The sequence below is a fragment of the Siniperca chuatsi genome, linkage group LG15 (genome assembly GCF_020085105.1).
Source record: "Siniperca chuatsi isolate FFG_IHB_CAS linkage group LG15, ASM2008510v1, whole genome shotgun sequence".
In the NCBI taxonomy this organism is placed as follows: domain Eukaryota; kingdom Metazoa; phylum Chordata; class Actinopteri; order Centrarchiformes; family Sinipercidae; genus Siniperca; species Siniperca chuatsi.
Window position 1 is genome coordinate 8,161,897 of NC_058056.1, and position 10,632 is coordinate 8,172,528.

General features: G+C 40.1%; 1 long non-coding RNA gene across 1 annotated transcript; it reads right to left on the reverse strand.

Moving 5' to 3' along the window:
* Window positions 1–8,067: 8,067 nt before the first annotated feature.
* Window positions 8,068–9,657, reverse strand: LOC122861940. Its single transcript, XR_006374598.1, has 3 exons — window positions 9,310–9,657; window positions 8,590–8,668; window positions 8,068–8,325 (listed from the first exon to the last, which is right to left on the reverse strand). It is a non-coding gene; the product is annotated as an uncharacterized LOC122861940 (long non-coding RNA).
* Window positions 9,658–10,632: the final 975 nt, after the last annotated feature.

The window sequence follows — 10,632 nt, forward strand, 5'->3', positions numbered from 1 at the left end:
AAGTCCACCTTCTGTGATTGTGTTAGAGCTTGGAAGCCTTTTATCTCTGCTGTATTAGTTACAGTTACCGCTGGTTAATTTATGTCACATCAGATTTATTCCCTTTAAAGTGACGATGAGAATGCGTTGTGAGAGCCTTACTGCCTTAATATGGTTGCTGTTCTAAAATGAAAAAGGCATATTTCAAATCAAAGCTGCGGTCTAGGCCAACTTAGAAAATAAAGGAGAGAAAATAATGTGTTTTGTGTGTGCGCCAACAGGCTCTCTTATCAATTAGGAGGCAAATCACAGGTATAGAAAACACAAATACTCATATTCAAGACAGACCTCAGTAGAATTAGACCAAGAGAGAATAAGGAAGATTATGACTTTACAGTTACATTCAAGAAATACAAGCATAGCAACGTCGTATACAAGATAAATACACATATAATCATAAGTATAAAAAGAACCATCAAAGATAAAGACAAAATAATGAGACTCACAAAAAAAAAACGGGTTAAGAGTGAAAATCCAGTCTCTAGATCCATACATTTAGGAGAGGCTAATTATTCATGTTTTTTTTCACTATAATATGAAAAGGTAGTTTTTTCACTTCATGGGTATAGAGATGACAGGATCATCAATAAGACATGCAGTATATGAACACATTTAACGGCTTAGTGTGTTAGTTAATATTATTTTCTTTTCAAAGTTGTGGAGAAAAAGCATGGAGCTTTAAGTAACTTTGTTGTGCTATTAGCACTATCTCTGCACAACACATATCTTTGTTTCACCTCAAACTGTCAAAATCATCATTGCAGAGAACATACTTCTCCGAAAAAAAAAGGGAGTTTTACTGGCAGACAAATCCCACGAAACTTGCTAACTTGAATAAATGATTTGGTTTTTGCGAAGTGTTCTCTGGGATGAAGCAGGTCCAGCTTGTTTTTGAATGCAATACAGCATAGTCTTGGATCCTACTGAGTTACAGGCCTGCCTGGAGGGCCCTCATATGACAGCAGATGGGATTCCTGTGTTCAAAGTGCGCATTTACACGTAAGTTGAGTCCCATGCAGAAAATCAAGCAACCCTGATGGTCCATCTGCTGAATCAAACACATTTCATGTAGTCATCTAAACTGAAAACATGCTGCCATCTGCTGCTCAGGGAGAAAGTACAAATAAAACTTACATCACACTGGGGCACCTACTGTCGTTTATTTGTGAAATACATGCATTGATTTTTTTTTTTTTAAATGCAATGTTTTGCTCAAATGGTGGTGGTGGTGTCTTGCCTACAATTGATCTGATGGAGGTGGTGTTGAGATAATGAGACATTTGATGTTAATTTATGATCACATATCTCATTTATTCATTAGCTCTGCCTTTGGGTGATGTTATTTATGGAGCCCCGAAGTGTTCAGTGTTAAATAAATAAGACATTCTGAAATAAATAATCATATGAATAAACTGGGTAAAACAAATAACAAAAATAAAAGAACAAACAAGAACAATATTTCAAAATGTCCTTTTTCAAGTCTATTTTATAATGGCATTTTCCCAATGACACTTCATGTCACATTGTATTACATAATGTCACTTTCACTTTATAATGTCTCTTTTTATATTATAATGTCACTTTTCATGATCAGTGGCGTTGTCACCGCCCGCTCACCATTCACCCAATCACAAGCCCCCAGCATCTCTTTGCAAGCAAGCTCAACAACCGCAGTCGGTATTTATGGGAACGCCCACAAAACGTCACATCCGTTTACGCCAAGTGGGGAAATCAGAGTCACTGTGTGACTTTCTGCACGTCAAATAAACGTCATCCAGAGTCCAAGTTTTATATTGTACCGAATAATGACACAGAACCAAGTAGGAGAACACGGTGGCTGGATGAGTTCGGTCGCCTGTGGAGTCCGACATCAAAACATGTTTTGATGTTACCTGTTACAACAGGTAACGTTAACTTTACTCAAACAGTGTTACATTGTTCCTGGACTGCCATGAATGTTGGATTTCTAAGTTAAGCGAACTAGATACCATGTTTAGCCTAAACTTTGCAAATTTAAGAGCTTAGATCCGAATCTGTTTAATATTTCAATGTAGCGTTCTTTGTCAAGTGACAGCAAGGATTCTATATAAGACCTGACACCTTGTTGACATTAGCATGTGAGTTTAAAAAACATGTTTTTCCAGCATTTCCAGGCTGGGGGAAAGGACTGTTTTCCCCCTCGCCGACTCCGCCCTGACCATGCCCCCAACTATGACGAGACATCGACTGCATGTATAAGCTAACGAGAGCTAACCGGTTGCAACCGTAGATTGTATATAAAGATGGACGATATGACAGCTCCCCAAAAGTGAAGCCAAAACATCTTGAACGCCCCCTGGTGGCTGGCTGCAGTATAGTGCATAAACCCCGCCCCCTCAATGTTAGCAGATGGGACATAGGCCAAACTAAAAACTCAGCGTACACGTCAAACACATTTCCCCCAAAGATGGTTTCTGACATTTTAGGTAGTTCTTATCACGCTGGTGTGTGTTCAAGTGTTCATTTTTCAGATAATTTTTTTATTAGTTATTTGATGTTATAAAAGGGAGCGTTTCATGTCATGATTGATTGACGGCTCGCGATTGAGTCGGCCAGGTGTATGGGCGGGCCCTCGATACCGCGGCTCAGACCCACTGCTTCGCAGACTCTGGCTCCAAATTACGTCACCAGTGCAAGATTGCAGCTCCCGTTTCCGGGATATTTTGGCTTCATTTTTGCACAGTGGGAGGAAGTGGAGACGCGTCGTCCATCTTTATATACAGGCGCTGTACTGGAGGACAAATCAAAAGATTTAACAATTAATAGTATGATTGTTATGGCAATTTTTTCATTCACAAATGTAAATTTGGCAACACTAAACCTTTATTTAATGTTTTTATTCATGATATGTCATCTTTAAAAGAGTCTTTGAATTTTTGTAAATCTAAGAATGCACTTTGGCTATGTAATAATTTGGATGCTCTTTCTTTGAACACTGTAACTTTGTAATTATGGCTTTCTTTGTTCTTGGCTTCATTTTTGTTCAATTGTTCGACCTGCTCTACTTGAAATATTGAATGTTTAATAAGCCTGTATGGTTTTGAAATAAATATTAAAGGAAAAAAAATAATAAAAAATAAATAAATAAAAGGACCAGGAGTCACTGGATGATACACATCAGGTAAGATAACGTTACAAGGGACGGCCATATTGTGTTGGTGACGTATATTGTGCGAGCGAAAGATGTTGTTTACTGAGCAGTTTCACACAAAACTAAATGGTACTATTACAAACTGTGACTTTCTTGACTTGCAAAATTATCTATGTGTAATTCATGGCACAATTCAAACATAAAATATTTGTCTCTCGCCACTGACTACCGTACATTTTTTTCCCCGAAATAAGATCCCATGTGGGACACCGGAAGGGGAGGGACTTTGACTCTCTATAGAGAAAATGCGCAACCAGGCTTAAAGTCCTGCCCACACTGCACACTGCTAGCAAACAGAAAAATGCCTAAAAGCTGCTGTGTAGTGGGATCAGAATCAGAAATACATCTGATTCTGATCCCACACAGCAACTGAGCTTTTAAGAAGACAAAAGTGGATACAGGCAATAAGACGTGAGGCATCAGCTGGAAGAATGGGAAGACTGTGGGACCCTGACAATCAGTTATGTGTGCAGCAAGCATTTTTTCACTGGTCAAATATCCAAATGTCAATTTTAGGCTAACTATATTTTGTAAGTTAAGCTAAAGCATTTTAACAGTATGCGACTTGTGTTATAGTGGAATGTGGATAAACCAGAAACTATGCAGTATTATGTTTGCAAGTGCTTTAGCTAACTACAGTAGCATTTCTCCAAGAAAAGCAACAAAAGAAGAAGGTACACTGAGATAGACTGACAAAATTGAGTTTGTCGATACCCTTTTCTCTGTGGTACACATAGGTTGCTAAAATAATCCTTTGACATGCTGAAATCTAATGTTTTTAGCTAGCTACAGGCATTTTGTTAGCATTTCAGCCCTTGGTTGCATATTGTGGTGCCGACTGTTTTCCCCTCCGGTGGACGTGGTTTTCGGAGTATGACGCGTTGCGCTCTGTCTCTATGGCATAAAAGTAATTCAGAATCAACCAACTAAAGGCAGTAAATAAACACAGTACACAGACACAGTAATTAAAGCTCTCCTTTTATTTAGTTGAACAAGACTGTAAATGCTAGCTAACTAGCTAGGCTGGGTAGCTTGGATTTTTACTCAATAAGAGACAGTGTTAGCTAGCTCCCATTGACCATAGCGACCAGAAAGTCTGTCTGTATTTTTGATATTCACAGAGTTGTGTGTCTTTCTTTGAGGAATTGCAACCCTGCTGACATAACTGTGAATCAACCAGCTAATGCTGTTAACATTGGCTCTTCCTTTAAGAGGCAGAAACCTCGGGCAGAACCAGACTCAGGGTTGGGGGCCATCCGGGGAGAGAGCGAGAGAGAGAGAGAGAGAGAGAGAGAGAGAGAGACTTGTCTCTGTCCCAGAATTTTAATAAAGCAATAATAATAGGAATGATAGTGATAGGAATAATAATGACAATAATAGTATTATTAATAAAAGACTAATAGTAACAATTGTAGTAGCAGTTGTCGAGCAGGAACATGGGGGCAGCAGGTGACACACAATCACAGAACCAGACTCTGAAGCTCCAGAGGCAGAAATACCTGTTGAAAGCGACAGAAGGAGAGAGGCGAGAGACGAGAAAGCACAAAACTACGGGAGAGAGAAGATGTCGAGTTAGTAACATGCAATAATGGGATAAAAATGCATACAGATGGAGAGGGAGAGGAGGAGAGAGGAGCTCAGTGCATCATGGGAAGTCTCCCGGCAGTCTAGGCTTATAGCAGCATAACTAAGGGATGGTTTAGGACTCAATCAAGCCAGCCCTAACTATAAGCTTTATCAAAGAGGAAAGTCTCAAGCCTACTCTTAAATGTGGAGATGGTGTCTGCCTCCCGAAACTCAAGCTGGGACCTGATTGCACAGGAGAGGAGCTTGATAACTGAAGACTCCCATTCTACTTTTAGAGACTCTAGGAACCACAAGTAACCCTGCATCCTGGAAGCGCAGTGTTCTAATGGGGTAATAAGGTATTATGAGCTCTTTAAGATACAATGCTGCTTGACCATTAAGAGCTTTGTAGGTGAGGAGAAGGATTTTAAATTCTATTCTGGATTTTACAGGGAGCCAGTGCAGAGAAGATAATATTGAAATATTAAAATATCCTAGTTCTTATAAGTACACGTGACACAGCATTCTGGATCAACTGGAGAGTCTTAAGGGACTTATTCGGGCAGCCTGATAATAAGGAATTGCAATAGTCCAACCTAGAAGTGGTAGAAATGTATGGACTAGTTTTTCAGTATCATTTATCATCATCCTGAGACAGGATGTGCCTGATTTTTGCAATGTTACATAGGTGAAAGAAGGCAGTCCTTGAAATTTGTTTCATGTGGGAGTTAAAGGATAAATCCTGATCAAAGATAACTCTTGAGGTTCCTTACGGTGGTGCTGGAGGCCAGGGCAATGCCATCTAGAGTCACTATATCTTTAGATAATGTCTTTAATGCCAATTATATGTTCCAGTCTCTGTAATAGGATGTGATAGTCAATGGTGGCGAAAGCAGCACTAAGATGTAACAAGAAAAGAGCATTGTCCGATGCAATTAAAAGGTCATTTGTAATTTCCACCAGTGCTGTCTCTGTGCTATGATGCACTCTAAATCCTGACTGAAAATCCTCAAATAAACTATTGTTATTTAGAAAGTCACACAACTGATTGGTGACAGCTTTCTCAAGGATCTTAGAGAGAAACGGAAGGTTAGATATAGGTCTATAGTTGGCTAAAACCCCTGTTCCCTGTGCCCTGAGTTTCTTAGTAGTTAGTGAGATCATCTTTTTAGCAGAAGCTCTGGCTTCTTACTGAAGTGTACTTGAGCAAGATACTTAATCCCGCTTGCTGGCTGATCCTGCACCCTAACCAGAGGGCAAAACACACTTTCTCTCTTCAGACATTAAAGTACAGCACATCAGATAAAACGTAATGGTGTTGAATACCAATGTGCAGGAGGGACATGCCAAAACTATCAATCTCCACTACCCAATTGTGAGATAATCTGTTTTATTTCCACCTGCGGAGTCTGGCAGCAGCTGCTACGGCTCTCATGTTGAGGGATATTTCACTGCTGGAAAGATGGTATTTTCATAAAATTGGGCTGTCTATGCAGTAGAAAGACCGCAAATATTTTTGAAATTGGTGCTACATGACCAGAGAAAACAGAGATAAAGGGCTGTGGTATTCCCTTGTGCTCAAAAGGTAGAAAACCTACAACAACCAGAATGCACTGGGCCCGTTGCCTTCCAAGGCCACTCCCAAACTTCCCCAACTCCTACAAACAGCCGGTGAGAGCTACTAACGTTAGGCTAAACTCTGATAGCACCTCCAGGTAACAAACTGGGGCAGTGTATTATACAAATTGTGTATTGTAAGTTTTCACACTGTAACGTTGCCGTATTAGTAACAAAACACTGTCGCTATTGCACTTACTCTTTGTTCAGACGTCCGTTGGCTTTGGTTGTTTTTTTCCCCCAGTTTCTTGTCGGGATCCTGAAGTATGTCTCAAGAACTCCCCTGTCCATATTGGCCCAAAGTTTTGGTGTAACGCACAGCTACTCTACTTCTGTTTCCATTGGTGCACATTTACCGCAGCGGAGCCACCAGTTGTCCCTGGTACGGGGCAGCTCTGCCTGTATCCTCCCCGCTGGCGGTGTGTGACTCTCGGCTGTGGCTGCTTCTTCCTCCTCCATGTGCCGTAATCCCTCCGCGCATCTATTCTGGCTCATATAAGTAGCCCCGAATGTCTGATTCCAGCATTACACAATTAAAATCGTTTTCTTCCATATCTACAAGAACATTGCCTTCTGCCAGTGGTTGTTCTAGCCAGTTGATTTTGGACAGGATGTGTTGATTTTGGAGTGGTGAGGAGCCGCCCCCTCTTTCGAGCTGACTGTCAGGGCACTAGAGCTGGCAAATGACCGGGGGAGCTCTGGGTGCAGGCAACATGGAGGGAAGTTAACCATTTTTCATTTGCATATACTACCCACATTGAAATGATACAAAGCTCTTTGGAAAGTTTGCTTCACACATTACTTTGTGGTAATGGTAAATTCCCCCCCAATGATGAATTCATGTCTGTTGTTAAAGGAAATTGTGTTTAGTGCATAATCATTTTATAACCTAGATGTGCTTATTTTTTTTTTTTATTAAAGCAACCATATTATTTGCATTTCCTAGATGTGTTTCATTTTAATCAAAGAAAGCATTGAATTTATGATCAGAAAGCAACACATGAACATTGGTCGTTTTGTTGGGTCGAGCCTGGGAAGTTGCTGATTAGCACTGTTATCACAGGGGAGAGACCTTCTGATCCGCAGGAGTCGAGGATAAAGTTTAGGCAGATGGGGATGTCGCTTAGCAACAGCACATGACCCATGCCTCTAAAATCTTACCCATCAGAAAGTTTCCTTGTGTAATAGCGCCCCCTAGTGGGTAAAGTGTAATGACATACAATCCCGCCTTTAATTCATAACCAATCAGAGACTTTCAGTGACTTTCGTGTTGTTGTTTTTTTTTTTTTCATTGAAAAACCAGACATAAAAATTGAGAAATGTCACCTGGGAGAAATGTCGTTGTTCTGCTTTCTGAATCCAGACCCTTTGTATTCCAGATTTGTATTGTACTTTCTACAATCCGAAGAATAAACTACTTGGTGCTAAATGAAGTAGAGAGTTCCGTCCTTCTTTATCTCAGTGTTTTGTTCCTATGAACCTGATAGTGGTTATATATCTGAAGTTATTGAAAGCTGAACAAGGAAAAGAAAATCAACCACAACACTGTAAAAAGGAGAACAATAAAATGTTGATTGTAGCCATGTCTAAATGGTGAAAATTGAGTGATTGCATAGACAACAACACAAAGAAAACTGTTTATTATGCTTGCCAGTGAAAGCATTTTAGCTGTGGTTTCCATTAATAAGAGCCTTTACCAGTCTGCCTCCTTTGTTGCCGCCTGCTAATCAATGACATCCTTACTAACACTATCCCAGTGCAGTGATTGCTTGCAGACGTGTTGGTGTCTTCCTCTGAATACTCATCAGCTTCTGAGCTTTCACCGCACAGATATTTGTCTGTACTCTGCACTCCCCTGCACTACGCCACCACTTGAGCTATTTTTTCTGCTGTGATGCCACCACGCCAACATCCTGCCGATACAAAAGAGAATGAAATGAGGACGAAACAACGGCATTTTGGTTTTGCACGCTCACTCTTAGATAAAAACATTCTATTCCTATGTGTATGTGGAGCTAATTTTCATGTTCACCAATTTTCTAATAGAACATAAAGAGGACCTATCGAGCTGTAATGTGGTAGATGCATTCAGCCAGCTCTCAGTCTCTGGAGACCAGATAGTTTTATGAACCTCTGAACGCCCTGAAGGTGAACAGATCCATTTAGTGCTGAATCACCTGGTGTCACAGCCTGCTGCAGGTCCACTGCAAATCACTGGGTGGTGGTAGAGCTCCATGACTGACTGCTGCTGTCTAACTAGAAATGCAAGAGAAGAGTAATAGAGAATAATAAAAGCATCAATAACCAAAATCTTAACTGTAACTGACACTAAAAGCTAGGACTACACTCTTAATATATTCAATGATAGTATCTGATAATATTCTGTACATGGTTAGTGCAAGTCAAGTATATACTTTGTCTTATATTGCTATAGCAAGGTGCTTTGTTGGAATTGGATGTGTATTGGGAACTATACACTGACTCTATACACAGTTCTGTACAGGTATGTAAAAGGTGTAGAATGTGTGTACAGATATAAACAGGTAAGTATACTACAGAGACCAACAGTAAGATATTAGACAATAATAAAAAGACAAAAATTCAAAGTTATAATTGAAAATGCAAGTGTATAGTACACCATATTAAAATAAAAGATGAACATTATTGGATGATCAGGGATAAATAAGTAATATAATGAATGTCATAGAATGTAGAAGTTTGCCCTAGTAAAAGAGAAGTATTCATTTCAATGTCCAAGTTCTTAAATAAATTGCGTTGACACATAATAAAATATGTAGGTTAGCTATGTGACATATATATGTCAATATATGTTTAAAAAAGTAAAATAACAAACAACATGCATATTATTTCGTCTTTCAAAAGTTAAATAGCCTTACTTTAATACACCGTTAATTTGCAGGACATCTTAAATGACACGAGGAGCAGTGCAACAATCAAAGGTGATTTGAAATCACCGAGGATGGGGTGGATGTGGATGACTGACATCAGAGAGGGAGGAGCTGCTGCTCAGGAAGGTCAGGAGGAAAAAGGAGGAGAGGCTGGAGGGGTGAGAAAGAAGACCTTGAAGGACATCTGGGACTGTAGAGAGGAAGATGGTCACTCTCAAGAAGAGACTGACCATCAGCAGCTCCTTCACCAGGCCGTCTGCCTGAAGAGCTGAAAGATGGAGGACTGGGTGGAGAGGCTTGACAGGTAGCTGGCCATCAAGCTGAGTGTGCTCTTCCACGTCCTAAAGCAAGGATAACATCCAAAATACAGGGCTGCTGGTGACTAGACTATATATGGTGTACAGCTCACTAAATCAGGTATGGGTCAGTGATTTAAAAAATATATCAGTGTTCAGTATTGTATTTAGAAAGTACATAATAAGCTATACATTAGAGCTAAATCCAACTTGACTCTGCTAGCTGTTTGCATAGTTTAACATTTTCACAGTTCCGTTACGTAGTGTGTCAGCCTTTTTGTGGCCTTTCCAGACTGCCGCATATCAGCCTGATAATTATGGTGGCCGACAAGGGCAAACGCGCTATAACGGCCCAAAACATTTCCATTAGGAGAAATGTGCTGCAGCTTCAGAAACCATGGCAATTCAAAAACACATACGAAAATCCAAAACAAAAACAAGAACGGAAACGTGCTGCAAATGGAAAAACGTGCTGCAGAAAGCCAAAACAAGAACATTAACAGCCAACACGCTGCAAATACAGAAACGATGCAAAATCAAAAACACACAAACCCCGAAAACAAATGCAACAGAAAAACGCAGCATGTCCAGTCAAAACAGCGGAAGTTCTCCAGGCCTCTAGGGGGAGCACTAAGTGGAACAGCTTTATTTTTGACCCGAGAGAACACACTCTCTCGTCTGGTCTCTCTTTCTCAGTTTTGAAGACAGATAAGATAATAGTCACACACAAATATTTCACTTATATGTCACAAATCTCCTTGCAACTCCAGGATGTCAGTGCTTTCATTTTCTTCAAGTGGAGAATTGGCTTTAAAATAAGACTATGGCTTCACAATACAGCGTCCTTTAAAATAGGACGATAGTGATAAATGTTGTGAGTGCAAATGGAGCCCATCAGTGTTCAGTATACTAGCCACAAAGAGTGATCTGCAAAATTGCTTCAACCACTCAAGATGGCATAGTATTGCTGTAGTGATGTGATTTGCAATACATGTGGGGATTTACTTCCCAGCAA